The 14,411-nt window shown below is 50.1% G+C and overlaps 1 protein-coding gene across 23 annotated transcripts in view; it reads left to right on the top strand.

The window, feature by feature from the left end:
• Positions 1–14,411, top strand: part of LOC147339722 (uncharacterized) — a 496,256-nt gene that overhangs the window by 33,574 nt on the left and 448,271 nt on the right. Inside the window, exons 3-4 of one of the 23 annotated variants that reach the window (XR_015158986.1) lie at positions 8,454–8,915; positions 10,922–11,163. The exons of 19 other annotated variants lie outside the window; for them this stretch is intronic. The gene's annotated coding sequence lies outside the window, so the exon portion shown is untranslated. Of the gene's footprint in view, positions 1–8,453; positions 8,916–10,921; positions 13,777–14,411 lie in introns of those variants that run through there. 3 more of the 23 variants (XR_015158992.1, XR_015159005.1, XR_015159004.1) reach the window with 3 other exon arrangements.

Raw genomic sequence — 14,411 nt, forward strand, 5'->3', positions numbered from 1 at the left:
CGGCTTTAAGGAAGTAATGAAGGTAAGATGAGGTCATTAGCTTGGGCCCTAATTCCTTCTGACCCATGGCCTTATAAGAAGAGATGCGGACACAGACACACCCAGAGGGACGACCGCATGAGGACCCAATGAGGAGACAGCCATCTCCACGCCCAGGAGATGGGACTTATGGGTAGCCAACCTGCCTGCACGTTGATCTCGGGCTGACAGCCTCCAGAGCCGTCAGGTCCGTTTGTGTTGTGGAAGCCTCCAGTCTGGGGTGCTGTGTTGTGGTAGCACACTCATACAGAAGCATTTTGGGATTTGTAGGCCCCTGGGAGATTGGGATGAGTAGCCCAGGCGTGATTACAGCATCCATTCTCTTTACAACACTGTCTTTCTTTATATTCTCAGAATTGGATTACAAGTTTCAAGTCCAATTCAAAAAAAATTTTTTTTAATCAATAAGGTAATAAACTTTCTAGACTTTTAGCAGTAATGTGGATGTGAGTTCAGTCCCTTCGGTCATGACCGACCCTTTGCGACCCTGTGGACTGTGGCCCACCAGGCTCCTCTGTCCATGGGATTCTCCAGACAAGAATACCGGAGTGGATTGCCATTTTCTTCACTAGGGGATCTTCCCAACCCAGGGATTGAACCCACATCTCCTGCGTTGAAGGCAGATTCTTTACCACGGATCCAATAAGGAAAGCCCTGTGGCAGTAATATTAGATGTCAAAATACACAGAAGTATATCATAGTTTTGAATGAATATAAATTAGAAATGAAGCATTTGATTCATACTAAGTCAAACAAGTCGAATCAAAATGTCATCAATTTTTTAGATAGGCAGAAATTTTTAAGTTTTCTAAAATATATAGATTATATTGTACATTCTATTTATATGTGTGTGTGTAGTGCTTTAGTTACTAAATTGCATCTGACTCTTGGGACCCCACAGACTGTAGCCGTCCCGGCTCCTCTGTCCAGGCAAGAATACTGGACTGGGTTGTCATTTGCTTCTCCAAGGAATCTTTCCGACCCAGGGATTGAACCCAGGTCTGCTGCATTGGAGGTGGATTCTTTACCAACTGAGCCACCAGGGAAGCCCCATATGTGTGTGTACAGAAGCTTTTCTACTACACTTGATAAAGCCTTGAGAAAGAACAACAACAACAACAAAAAAAAAAAAGATGGAGAAATTGGAAAACATAAACCGAGAGAAATGGGAGCACTGAATATGAAATAGAAAAAGTGGAACAGACAAGATAGAAGTAAAAGATCATCGTATAGTCCTGTTGTTTTTAAACACGGATACTCAGTACAGATGCCCAGTGTTGAGGCAGTCCGAGCACCTGGACAAGAGTTCCCAGACACAGGGCGTTTCAGAAGGGAGTGAAAAGCTTGCTAAGAACAAAGAGCAGAGATAAAGTGGGCAGTGTGAGTGCTTCAGGCCAACCTCCCGACAGACAGTTTTCATGGGTTAACAGCCAATGTTTATAGTCTCAAGACAGAGAAAATTCCTGTTGGAAGGCTGGCGTTAGGTGACTGGTTTGGGGGTGTTTACTGGAGTGCGCATCTCTGCCTAATAGGCAGTGAGGAAGCTTGTGAGTAATGATTGGGGGCTTTTGGCAATGGTTACAAAAGGGCTCGGTCAGCTTTGGAGGCGTCGTTGTTGCAAGGCCTTGGTCCTGTGGCCCGGGGTAGGACTCAACGCCCAAGTATTGCCTTCCCCCCCAACCGCAGAAGCTCCGTAGGTGTTTGTAATCAATACACATCCTTTGTCTTGCTGGGTATCTCTGAGCTCTTGATTAAGATGGGCACACAGCTGGTGACCATCCAGGCACACAGGTCAGCAGGTGTCAGTCGGGCTGGCTTGGATGATATTTGGGTGTCACGCATCACCAAGGTGGGGGTGTCCAGCACGTAGGTCCCCCAGAGGCCTCTGGAGTACAGCTGACTTCACTGAGTCCCAGAAGTCTAGGGTTTCCTCCTCTGCTCTGAAGTCTCAGAAACTTGTTCCCATCGGAAGCCAGCGGGGGCTGGGTTCTCTTTAGGTTTGCCTCCACCGTCCATCCATAAGATCAGTGAAAGGATCGGTCAGACTTCAGCCCTCTCATCTGCCTTTAAGCATCGTTCTTCTTTCTTTACTGACTTATGCAGGCTGCGGTGGGTCTTCCTTGGTGTGTGTGCTTTCTCTAGTTGTGGCAAGTTGGGGCGATTCTCTAGCTGCGGTGTGCGGTCTACTCATTGTGATGACTCCTCTGGTTGTGGAGCATGGGCTCTAGGCGCTCAGGCTTCAGTACTTGTGGTACACAGGCTTAGTTGCTCTGCGGCTTGTAGGATCTTCCTGGACCAGGGTTGAACCCATGTCTCCTGCATCTGCAGATGGATTATTAACCACTGGGCCCCCAGAGAAGCCCTGAACATCATTATTCTAAAGACGATGTTCAACATTCAGGAGACTTTGGCCACCTGATGCGAAGAGCTGACTCATTGGAAAAGGCCCTGATTCTGGGAAAGATTGAAGGCAGGAGGAGAAGGGGACAACAGAGGATGAGATGGTTGGATGGCATCACGAATTCAACAGACATGAGTTTGAGTAAGCTGCGGGAGTTGGTGAAGGACAGGGAAGCCTGGCGTGATGCAGTCCATGAGGTTGAAAAGAGTCTGACACCACTGAGCAACTGAACAACAAAAGACACTCAAGTCCTTTAACAGACACCCTCACAAGGGTGTCTTCCTGCCCTGCAGACTGCTATGCGTGCGTGTGAGTCAGTCACTGTTATTACGTAGGTGCTGTTCCTGATGTTGTTATGGAGACAGACACGGCTCAAGTGACCTGCCTGTCTCCTCAAGGGCGGTTGGTCAGCACGATGCTTGGCAAATTGTGCTGTTGCTGTTGTTTTCCCTTCTTTCTCTTCTCCTCTTCCTCCTCACTTTTCTCCCTCCCTTCTCTCCTCCTCCTTTGCAAGAGAAATACTGCAAAATAATTAAATACAAAATAAATAAAAGAAAGTTAATACAAATTAGTTTACAAAGAAGTTACATCCCAATAGTCTATTTAGAAATTAATTTGAAGTTGTGTGGTGCCTTTGAATCCAAATTGTAAGTGGAAGTCATGTTCCTGGTCCATTTGCAAGCATCTGTTATAAGCCACGGTAGCCTTGAAAGTAGTAAATAACTCAGCTGCATTTGTTTGATTTCAATATTGTGTATTTGGAAGTCAAACTATGACTTACGATTGTGCGGTTTGTATAGGCAATAAAAGTTTGTGTTTTGCACACCGACCAAGGAGCAAGGCAGCTTGCACATCACCCCTTCTCACTCACCCAGTATCACCCGCAAAGCCACTTTTGCTGGCTTCCGGGCTCGGCTCCCTGGACTCACATGACAGCTGCTTGTTTAGTTGTGGGAGGAGGGAGAATGCTCAGCGCTTCTAGAAACATTTTGAAAGTTGGGGTGAACAGGGTTGTTACTCAGAAGGAAATCTCACTCTTTCAGCTTTACCTATTTTTTTTTTTTTAATTGGTGACTTAATTATGTGCGTCTGTGCTGGGTCCTTGTCACTGGGTTGCAGCCATGCATTCCGGGAAACAATTTCTGTTCACTCAGAAGGACAATGCAGATCGTGGCGTGCAGTTGATTACACCGGCCGGCCCAAGGCAGAGTCTCCTCTTAGCCAAGGACCCTGACCAGTTTTTGTGAAAACCTGATATACCCTAAGTGTACGTGCCCAAATCCACCTCCCCAAATTCCCTGAAACTAGTCTGAACAAAGGAAAAGAAAGATACAATCAAAGTTATCCCAAGATTCATATGTCGTAAGCCTAGCTAGTTAAACAGAGGACATTTATCAATAGGCCTGTGGTCATATCCTGATAAATAGAATGGAATTTATGACTTTGTTCTGTTACAGAGATAATTAGCATATTCTTTTAGGCGACTGAGAGTCCAAGTCCTGAGGCTTTTTTATTGGAGGGTCTGGTTTTCCATTGATATGCCATTTCCATAGACACACCAGGGCGCAAAGTTCAGAGTCCATTGGGAGGGAGACCGTGCGTGTAGCCTAATCTTGGAATCCTGGCCTAAGACGGAGTCCAGCTCTGTCTGTTTCCTCCTTCAACCCCACGGACTGTAGCCCGCCAGGCCCCTCTGTCCATGGGAGTCTCCAGGCAAGAATCCTGGAGTGGGTTGCCATGCCCTCCTCCAGGGCATCTTCCTGACCCAGGGATCGAACCTGTGTTTACAAAGACGGAAACCGGAGCACGGGAGACGCGCAGCCTTTCTTCCCATTCCCTGTCTTCCTTGTCGGTCGCAGCAGGACTCCTTTCTTTCGTTCCTTTGCTGCAGCCCCACAGTAATCCTTTTACGGCTGGGAACCAGAAACGCCTGCATAAGAACCTGAGGACAAACTCCCTGAGGCTTCCTCAGGGCCGGGGGCGGGGCAGGGTGGGGGAGTGGGAGCTTATTCCCCAGGTTCCCCGGGGCCGGAAGGGCGTCCCTGAGCTGCTATGGTCCTCTCACCCCGGAATTCCCCCAGGGGTCCTCTGAGGGTGAGGGGTGTGCAGAAATGGAGTCCCGGAACAGGCTTCTGAGGCCAGGGGTCCAGGCTGGGACAGTGGGAGGGGGTGCGTTGGGAAAAGCTGGGGTGGGGGGGGTGGGTCCCAGCACCACTGACTAGGGTGGCCTGGGAGTTGTTAGTGAGAAAGGGAAGGGAGTGGAACCCACCTACCACTGTGGGGTAGGAAGAGGCTCCCAGAGCAAAGGGATTCCCTCCAATAAGCCCCAGTGCGAGTGTGTGAAGGCAGGTTGCTCACACGGCAAAGCACACTGCTTGAAAACATCCTTGGCTCCAATCCTTTGGCCACCCGATGCGAAGAGCCGACTCTTTGGAAAAGATCCTGACATTCCCACCAAACAAACAACAAAAAAACTCTCAACTCCCAGGTTGTGACTCATTTTTCAGTCGACATCATTTTGGTGAAAATAAGTTGGTCATTGGAAAAGACCCTGATGCTGGGAGAGATTGAAGGCAGGAGGAGAAGGGGATGACGGAGGAGATGGCTGGATGGCATCACTGACTCGATGGACATGAGTTAGAGTAAACTCCGGGAGTTTCTGATGGACAGGGAGGCCTGGCGTGCTGAGGTTCATGGGGTTGCAAAGAGTCGGACACGATTGAGCGACTGAAGAAGCACTTTATGCAAGATGCCAGGGGGTGCTGTGACAAGCTCAGCGTGTCCTGGATGGCATGCATTCATGCTAAGGGCTGTGACTAAGGACCAGCAGTGACTCGCAGGGTGAAGAGTCTGGGGGCAGGGGAGGGACTTCCCGGCTGGTCCTCTAGTGAAGACTTCGCCTTCCACTGTGGGAGATGCAGCTTCCATCCCTGAGCGGGGAGCGAGGAGTCCACATGCCCCGGGGCCAAAAATCCAAACCAGAACACAGAAGCAGTATTGTAACAGATTCAGAAAGACTTTAAAAGTGGTCCATGTCAAAAAAAAAAAAAATTCTTAGATGGGAGAAAAGAATGGCAGTCGGTTTTATTGGGATTCCAATACCTGTCAGTCACCAGAAAAATGGATTTGTGGAGACTGCACTCACCAGAAGATCTCTAGTGCACCTCTAGGTATGAGGGGGAGAGACAGAGGGGCGGGGGGACCCTCACCCAGATAGAGAGACAGGGGTGGGGGACCCCCACCTGGAGGGGGAGAGACAGAGGGATGAGCGGATCCCCACCCGGACGGGGAGAGACAGAGGGGCGAGGGAACCTCCATTCGGACGGGGAGAGACAGAGGGGCGAGGGAACCTCCATTCGGACGGGGAGAGACAGAGGGGCGGGGGGACCCCCACCCAGAGGGGGAGAGACAGAGGGGCGAGAGGACCCCCACACGGAGGGACAGAGGGGGAGAGACAGACGGCGAGGGGACCCCCACCCGGATGGGGAGAGACAGAGGGGCGAGAGAACCCCCACCTGGAGGGAGAGACAGAGGGGCGGGGGGACCCCCACCCAGAGGGGGAGACACAGAGGGGCGGGGGATCCCTCATCGGACCCCCACCCAGAGGGAGAGACAGAGGGGCGAGGGGACTCCCACCAAGAGAGGGAGACACAGAGGGGCGAGCGGATCCCTCATGGGTCCCCCACCCGGAGAGGGAGAGACAGAGGGCCTGGGGGACTCCCTCCCAGAGGGAGAGACAGAGGGGCGGGGGGATCCCCACCCGGAGGGACAGAGGGGGAAAGACAGAGGGGATAGGGGACCCCCACACGGAGGGAGAGACAGGCGGGGGGACCCCTACCCTGAAGAAGGGGAGAGACAGAGGGGCGGGGGGACCCCCACCCGGAGAGGAGAGACAGAGGGCGAGGGGACCCCCACCTGGAGGGAGAGAGACAGAGGGGAGGGGGACCCCCACCCGGAGGGGGATAGACAGAGGGCCGGGGGGACCCCATCCGGAGGGGGAGAGACAGAGGGCTGGGGAGACCCCCACCCGGAGGGGCAGAGACAGAGAGGGCTGGGGGGACCCCCACCTGGAGTGGGAGAGACAGAGGGGAGGGCGAGAGACAGAGGGGCGGGGGGACCCCCACCCAGAGGGGGAGAGACAGAGGGGTGGGGGACTCCGACCCAGAGGGGGAGAGACAGAGAGGTGAGGGGATCCCCACCCAGAGGGGGAGAGACAGAGGGCCGAGGGGACCCCCACCCAGAGCTCCCACACTCCCCAGCATGCGTGTGGGAAGAAGAATTGCAGAGCAAAGAGGTGAGCCCCCGTGAGGAATTGCTCTGTTTTCTCAGAGGGTGTTAACAGCATCTGAAATGACTCCGTGGCCAAGATGCAAGGGTCTCCCCTAGCTTATTCAGAGAGGGATCCCTGTCAGATCTGGTGCATTAAATCATCCTGCAATGCAGGAGACCGGAGTTCCATCCCTGGGTCGGGAAGATCCCCTGGAGGAGGGCGTGTCAACCCTCTCTGGCATTCTTGCCTGGAGACTCCCCTGGACAGAGGAGCCTGGTGGCTACAGTCCACGGGGTGACAGGAGTCACATGGGACAGAGGGACTCACGCTTGTGTGGCTTCACGGAGCTTTCCTGTGGGTTGGGGCCTCTCTGGGGAGCTTTCAGGAGGTGGCCTATGGCCAGTTTCCAAGGGGATGCAGAGAAATGTGGGGGACCTCTTATTCTCAGCAGTCCCCTCTCTCTCCCGGACCTCTCCTGCTGCCTGCCAGGTGTCTGCCCTGGACGCCTGCAGCGCTTCCTGTTTCTTAGCTGGGATGGAGCTGTAGCGGACAGGCCACACTCACTGCTCGCCTGCCCTGAGTTTTGGGGTGCTGGTCATTGTTTAGTTTCTCATCATGTCCAACCCTTTTGCAACCCCATGGACTATAGGCCGCCGGGAGCCTTAGCCCATGGGAGTTCCCCCAGACAAGAACACTGCAGTGGGTTGCCGTTTCCTCCTCCAGGGGATCTTCGAGACCCACGGATCGAACCCATGTCTCTTGCATTGGCCAGTGGATTCTTTACCACTGAGCCAGCTGGGAGGCCCTACTCACTTAAATACACATTATTGAATAATTTCCTCCCCCAAACCTTGACTGGAAGCGATGTTTTAGGGGGAAGAAAATGGAGTTGATGTTGCTGCCTCTTAAACAAAATGTCTGTTTTTAGAGATGGTATTCTGGGCTTGCTGCTCGTTGTTCACAGCCAAGGAAAAAGCAACTTGTGTTCAATTTTTCATTCCCAGTTACCAACCCACTTGTTACGGATGTTGAAATCATTCCTGGGCAGACTTCCCTGGTAGCTCAGATGGTAAAGAATCTGCCTTCAATGTAGGCGACCGGAGTTTGATCCCTGGGTCGGGATGATCCCCTGGAGAAGGGAATGGCAACCCACTCCAGTACTCTTGTCTGGAAAATCCCATGGACAGAGGAGCCTGGCGGGCTACGGTCCATGGAGCACAAAGAGTCGGGCATGACGAGTAACTAACAGTTTCAGTTTTCCCTGTAAGTAACAGACTTAGACTTTTCAAAACCTGTTCTCGAGCTAGCAAAGCTCTGAGCTGGTGGCAACCATCTGTTTGTAACTGAGAAGGGCTGAACCACATTTGCCTGAATCTTTGGGGACTTGCAGCTTATGAACCATTGATTAGAAGCTCTATTAAGAGATAGAAACACACACACACACACACACACACACACACACACACACACACAGAAATGGCTACATGCAAGGACTTTTTGCAAACATCCTTTCAAATATAGAGAATGTAGATGCTCCATTGTGGAAGTGACAAATAGACTCACATTATACCAAAGTGAGATAATTGAGTATGTGAAACTGGTCATGGCAAGGATTTAATAGGCAAACTGTTCCTTCCAGGGTTCTTCTTAACCTCTTCTATTATGTTCGAGCCTTTTTAAACTTAAGATCAGGAGTAAAAAGATCCCAGACCCTCTAACCCATCTTTCTCTTTGCCCCGCCAGGGACAGTCTCTCCCACACCCTCTCAAAGTCCTGGTGCCCCAGAGAACCTTCATTAAAAGGGTGGTCTGCTACCCGTCACCTTCGCTTGGGGCTCTTCCCCGAACATAGTGACAGCGATACAAAGCTGAAAACGGACATCTGGAGCTTGGAACGCCTTCTCTGCAATGCAGGTCACTTTTCTTCCTGTGATAGAAATCTCCTCTGTGCATCAGAAGACTGATTTCAGGGCCTGAGACGTCACGGACGCCAAGCCTCGCTTCTCAAGTCGTGTCTTAAATCATGAAATGCAGCTCGGGGACTTGAGTGTAGAGGACCTGTCTCAGCAGAGCGAGGTCTGGCAAACAAGAGAACGCTCAAGAGTCAATAACTGCTCAAGTGCTTTCTCCTGACTCCGGAGGCTCTCAGATCCCGGCGTTAATGTGAAACCTCTCTGTTTCTCTCTCTCTCTTGCCCTAATACCGTGTATGTTTTTTTTTAACATGGTCTCTCTGTCTCACTCTCTCTCTCTTCTATTGCTTGTAGATTTGCAGAGTTCTCTAAACGCCCGCAAATCCTGTTTCATTAATCATATTTCCATCAGTCCAACAGAGTAAAGCTTGCAAAGGCATCTTACTTGCATTGAGGTTAGAGACAGTCTAGAGAGGTTTCAGAATGAGATTGTGGTAATTTGGTGAGGGCGTGCTGGAACACACCCAGGCTTGATGTCCTCAGCCTTCTGCAGGATGATCCTGCTGTTCCCGCTGTCGAAAACACAGCAAGACAAGGGGAGGGGCGTAAGAAGTACAGTGTACTGTGTATAAAATAATGAGCTACAAGGAGATACTGTCCAGCACAAGAAATATAGCTAGTATTTTTTTAATAGCTATAAATGGAGTATGGGTTTCCACGGTGGCTCAGATGGTAAAGAATCTGCCTGCAACGCAGGAGACCTAGGTTCGATCCCTAGGTTGGGAAGATTTCCTGGAGGGGATGGTATGACTACCCACTCCAGTATTCTTGCCAGGAGAATCCCATGGACAGAGGAGCCTGGCAGGCTACAGTCCATGGGGTCACAAAGAGTTAGGCAGGACAGAAGTGACTTAGCACACACATAGCCCTGACATGGCCCATCAAGGCTATGCATTCAAATTTTCTGTATTTTTAGGCACACCAGTGCCTAAATACAACGTGAATAGTTACTAGAGTTTTTAAACCAAATTGTAATGCGGGAAAATCTTTCAGGTAGACACTTCGCTGGTTTTATGAGAAAGGAATAACTGTTTTGGGAATTGATTGATCGAGTCAAGAAGCATAGAAAAGTTGGAGAAAGGCAACAATCTGTAGAAAGTCACAGTGAGAAGTGTAATATCAATAACATTATTGTTAGTCTGAGTCTTTTTTTTTTTTTAAAGTAGGCCAGCTCTGTGCAGAGATTTCCCTTCTTGGTGGCATCGTGTGATGCCCATAAACCCTGTGTAAAGTGTAATTCCATAAAATAATTATATTCATGCTAGAGCTGACCAAGTGTCCCTGAGGGTGTGGCTTTGCATAAAGCTATCCTGGTTGTAAGTAGTCACCGCCCAGGTTTTGAACCCAGACGTCGTAATGCGTGTTCCACTTCACCTTGGCCACCAAATTCTAAAACCCACAGAGATCTTCCCAAATCTGTGCATGGTCTTTAGGGAGGTCGTGAGCATCTGCAGACCACATGTGCCTGTGCATGGCTGCATTTTTCTCAGGGAAGACACCTCAATATTTCAAATTTCTCGAAGGTTTTATAAGCCGTACCAGCCACCTAAGAGAAAAAGCAGAGGAAATGGAAAACTTGTAAAACTTAGCAGAGAGGCAGTTTCCCGTCTTTCCTGTTTAAAAAATATGCTCTCAGAGAATGACCTTCAGAAAGCTTCTCTCTTTTTTTTCCACACTAGTAGCCTGTTTATTGATTTTTTTTATGATGGCTGTGGAGATAACAGTAATTAAATGTGGTGGTGTTTCTTTATCATATGAATGATTTCTTTATCTTGTGCAATCATGTGAATGATTTATAAGTTGTATAGCATTTCCAGCAGTCAAATATTAGATAGCAATTTGTCCTGATGGAGATCACTGGTGACGTTCCTTTCTTTCTCTCCAAGACCAACCCTCAATACTAAAGAGCGTCTCTGAGCCTCTGATGGACTTCGTGTGTGAGCACGTGTCTGACTTTCTGTAACCCCAGAGACTGTAGCCCAGGAGGCTCCTGTGTCCATGGGAGTCTCCAGGCAAGGATACTGGAGTGGGTTGCCATGCCCTCCTCCAGGGGATCTTCCCCACCTAGGGATCGAACCCGGGTCTCTTATGTCTCCTGCATTGGCAGGCAGGTTCTTCACTACTAGTGGCCCCTGGGAAGCCTGTGATGGACTTGGAGATGTTTTTATTCGGGAAAGACGCTACTGGGCTGTGTTCTGAAAAAAACGGCACCAAAGGTTCACATAGATAATCCTTTACAGAGTGCGCCCCCTGCTGCTGGCTGCTGTGGAATTGTGCGTCCGTGGCCCCGTTTCTATGAGCGAAAATGGAACGCAGTGTCAGGGCCAGAATCTAAGAATAGACACACTCGGGAATAAGAAGCTAAAGCCTGGCCCCGCATCAGATGGAAGCCGGACGATACATCGGTGCCAGAGAAGAAGATAAATTAATGACTGAGAATTAAGGACCATGAGGCTGGGAAGATGGGCTGCTGTCCTTCAGGGTATGGCTCTCATTCAGTCCCTCAGTCGTGTCTGACTCTTTGCGACCCCATGGACTGCAGCACGCCAGGCCTCCCTGTCCATGACCAACTCCCAGAGTTCACCCAAACGCAGGTCCATTGAGTCAGTGATGCCATCCAACCATCTCATCCTCTGTCGTCCCCTTCTCCTCCCGCCTTCAATCTTTCCCAGCATCAGGGTCTTTTCCAATGTATCAGGTCTTCACATCAGGTGGCCAAAGTATTGCAGCTTCAGCATCAGTCCTTCCACTGAATATTCAGGGCTGATTTCCTTTGTGAGGTCGCACAGAGTCGGACACGACTGAAGCGACTTAGCAGCAGCAGCAGCAGGGAATCAGGATGTGGTAGACGGGGTCAGAGATTGAATGTGGGACCGTGTGTCTGAGGAGACGGTTACCAGGTCCAAGCTCACTTTCTCGGTGAATCAGAGACGAGCTGTTGAGGCGAGGAATACGGCTTTACTCAGAGAGCAGACTGACCAAAGAAATGGCAGGGTAGTGTCTCAGAGTAACCATCTTATCGGGGTTCTGAGTGCCAGGTTCTTTCATGGATGAGAAGAAAGCGGGAGGTGAGGAAACCAAGGAAAAAGGCCATTGATCTTGCAAATGTGTCCTGCAATGGCAAGCCTCGGGGCAGGAGAGTGTGTTAATTCCTTCCTTCCTGCTGTCCCCAGGTGGACAGGGCTCTGAACAAACGTGCTTGCTTTAGTTTAAGGGCCAGGCAGAGGGGCAGGATGCTCTGAGGCAGGCCGTTTATGTATGATTATAATAACAAAAAGCAACGAAAAGCAAGTCAAGGAAACAGTTCCAACAGGGACTCAGAACTCGCCTTTCCCTTGCAGCAAGATGACCTGGGTCCTGAAAGCCCGACTCGAGGCGGGAAGGTCTTGTTGCAGGAAGAGGGAACCCCCACCCCTCGGGCCCCCGAGAGTGGGCTCTTGTCTAACCCTTGGAAATGAATTGTCCAAGGAGACACATACATGCTGACAGTCCTTGTTTAATGACGCGGGCGATGAAGCCCACCGGCCCAAGGAATGGACTTGGGAGACACCAAGTGCAGCGAGAAGTGAGGCTTTCGTGATGGTCTTTGCAAGATCAGCTGCCTGGTGGGGAGGCTCACCCAGAGTCGTTACAGCGGGGGTTTTTATCCACTTGGCCCACAAGTCCCTCATGAATTTTTTTATTGGGATGCCACAGGGTTAGCCATCTTCCTGAGAGGGTCACCTGGATTTTTTTTTTTTTTTTTTACTCTCCCCAAGTCCTTCTTCTCGTTTTTATGTTTTGAGTTTACCAGCAGAATGAAAATCCTCAGCATTTCAGTCTCTTCCCTTGTCTGGCTTTTCCTGCGCAAGGATCCTGAAAGGCTGTTTGGTCAGCAGGCTGTCCCTCTAGGCTGGTTGTCCCTGAAAACGGAGCACTTGGTGTTTTTTGGTTTCACTTCATAGCGGTGGCTGATGCTGTGTTCTCCAGGGAAGAGCTGCCTCGAGGCTGCATGCACCAGAGTGTCGCCTTCTGCGCTCTGGCCTCGGCGAGAAGGACGTGTGTGGCTCCATCAGGGAAGCCAAGCGACCAGCACAGGTGACCCCTGAGGTTCAGGGGTCAGGTGGCGGGGTGGGGGGTGTCTAGCGTGAGATGCGCTGCTGGGAGCCGAGGTTTCTCCTCCTGACTTAGAGCTGAATTCCCCTCCTAGAGCAGAAGTCAGGGTCTAGAAGAGACGGACAGGATCCCTGAACAGGGACGGAGAAGAGAGGTGGACTGGGCTGCCCCTTCCAGGTGCCCAGCGTGGGTGGGTGCGTGCGTGGGGCACGGTTAGTGTATGGTATAGTTCGGGCTGAGGCAGAAAAGAAGGAGAGACGACGTCAATGGAGGTGGATGACCTTCATTCAGGCAAGGAGGGGCGACAGTGAATCTAATGACCAGGCTGAGCGCGAGAGGGATCAGGGAGGCTTCATGTTTAAAGGGAGGTTTGTGGAAGCAATAAGGGAAATGGTAGTCAAGTGGGATGTTTTGGGCAGTCTTTAGTTGAGATGGCCTTTGTCGTTGAACAGGGGGTAGGAGGTTTCTGGGCAGGGGATGGTAAGTTCCAGGTAGATGCAACTGGCGGGGACATCAGGGTGGAACTTAAAGTTGGGTTTGGTTTTCCCCGAAGTGAGATGACTCAGCAAGGGCATTTGAGACCCTTGTTTTCTTCTCTAGGCCCAAGGACTCGGTCAGTTAGGAGTGGCTTCAGCCGCAGGGCGTCCCTCTGCTCAAGGCTTTGTCTCTGCTGGGGTGACCCACATTTAAAGAGCGCTTGAGGTGGGAGGAGACACAGCCCTGCCAGCCAGCATGACACAGGACGACTCTCTAAGGCTCCCTGCTCCCCAGTTGCCTCCCTGATTCCCTCGGGCTGTGCCAGAGCCTGGTCTGTTCAGCCCTCTCCATCGACCCCCATCTTGGGTCTTCTCCCTCCCTTCCACCTGTGTTGATAGGAGAAGTCTTTGGATGCTCATCTATTTTTTTTAAATTGTCAATTGGATAGACAAAATATCTATGTTTACATTTAATATCTTGACATTTTAGTTTTTAATTTCTTATCCCCTCCCCCCTTTTGGAATTGAAGTGTGCTTACTCAGAATACACTAGATTTGTGGAATTATTTTATGTACCACAAATAGAATGTTGGGATTAGATAAACCAATATCCTGGTGGCTCAGGTGGTTAAGAATCTGCCTGCAACACAGGGTGCGATCACTGGGTTGCAAAGATCCCCTGGAGGAGTAAATGGCAACCCACTCCACTGTTCTTGCCTGGAGACTCCCATGGACAGAGGAGCCTGGTGGGCTGCAGTCCATAGGGTCGCAAAGACTGGGATACGACTGAGCAACTAACACTTTCACTTTCTTTTCAAACTGACATTTAAAAATTTTTTTATTTATTATTTTTTTTATTATTTTATTTTTAACTTTACAATATTGTATTGGTTTTGCCATATATCAAGTCAAACTGACATTTTAAAGCAAAACCAAATATGCAGAAATACACTATGATGAACACACTATGATGTCTTTTAATTTGTTTTCTGGGGATTCATTTCATCATTGCGAAATGAAGAGACGTGGCATGTAGTGGTGAACTTTAGTTTGTATTTTTTTATTGCTTTAAAGGAGATTTATATCTGTTATACATGGTTGGCAAACAGCTTTCCTCTGTGGAAATTTTTTATCATGTGGTTTAATATTTCCTTCTGGA

This window comes from Bos grunniens, chromosome X, assembly GCF_055505025.1.
Source record: "Bos grunniens cultivar Pamir isolate PY7600 chromosome X, Bosgru_T2T1.0, whole genome shotgun sequence".
Classification (NCBI taxonomy): Eukaryota; Metazoa; Chordata; class Mammalia; order Artiodactyla; family Bovidae; genus Bos; species Bos grunniens.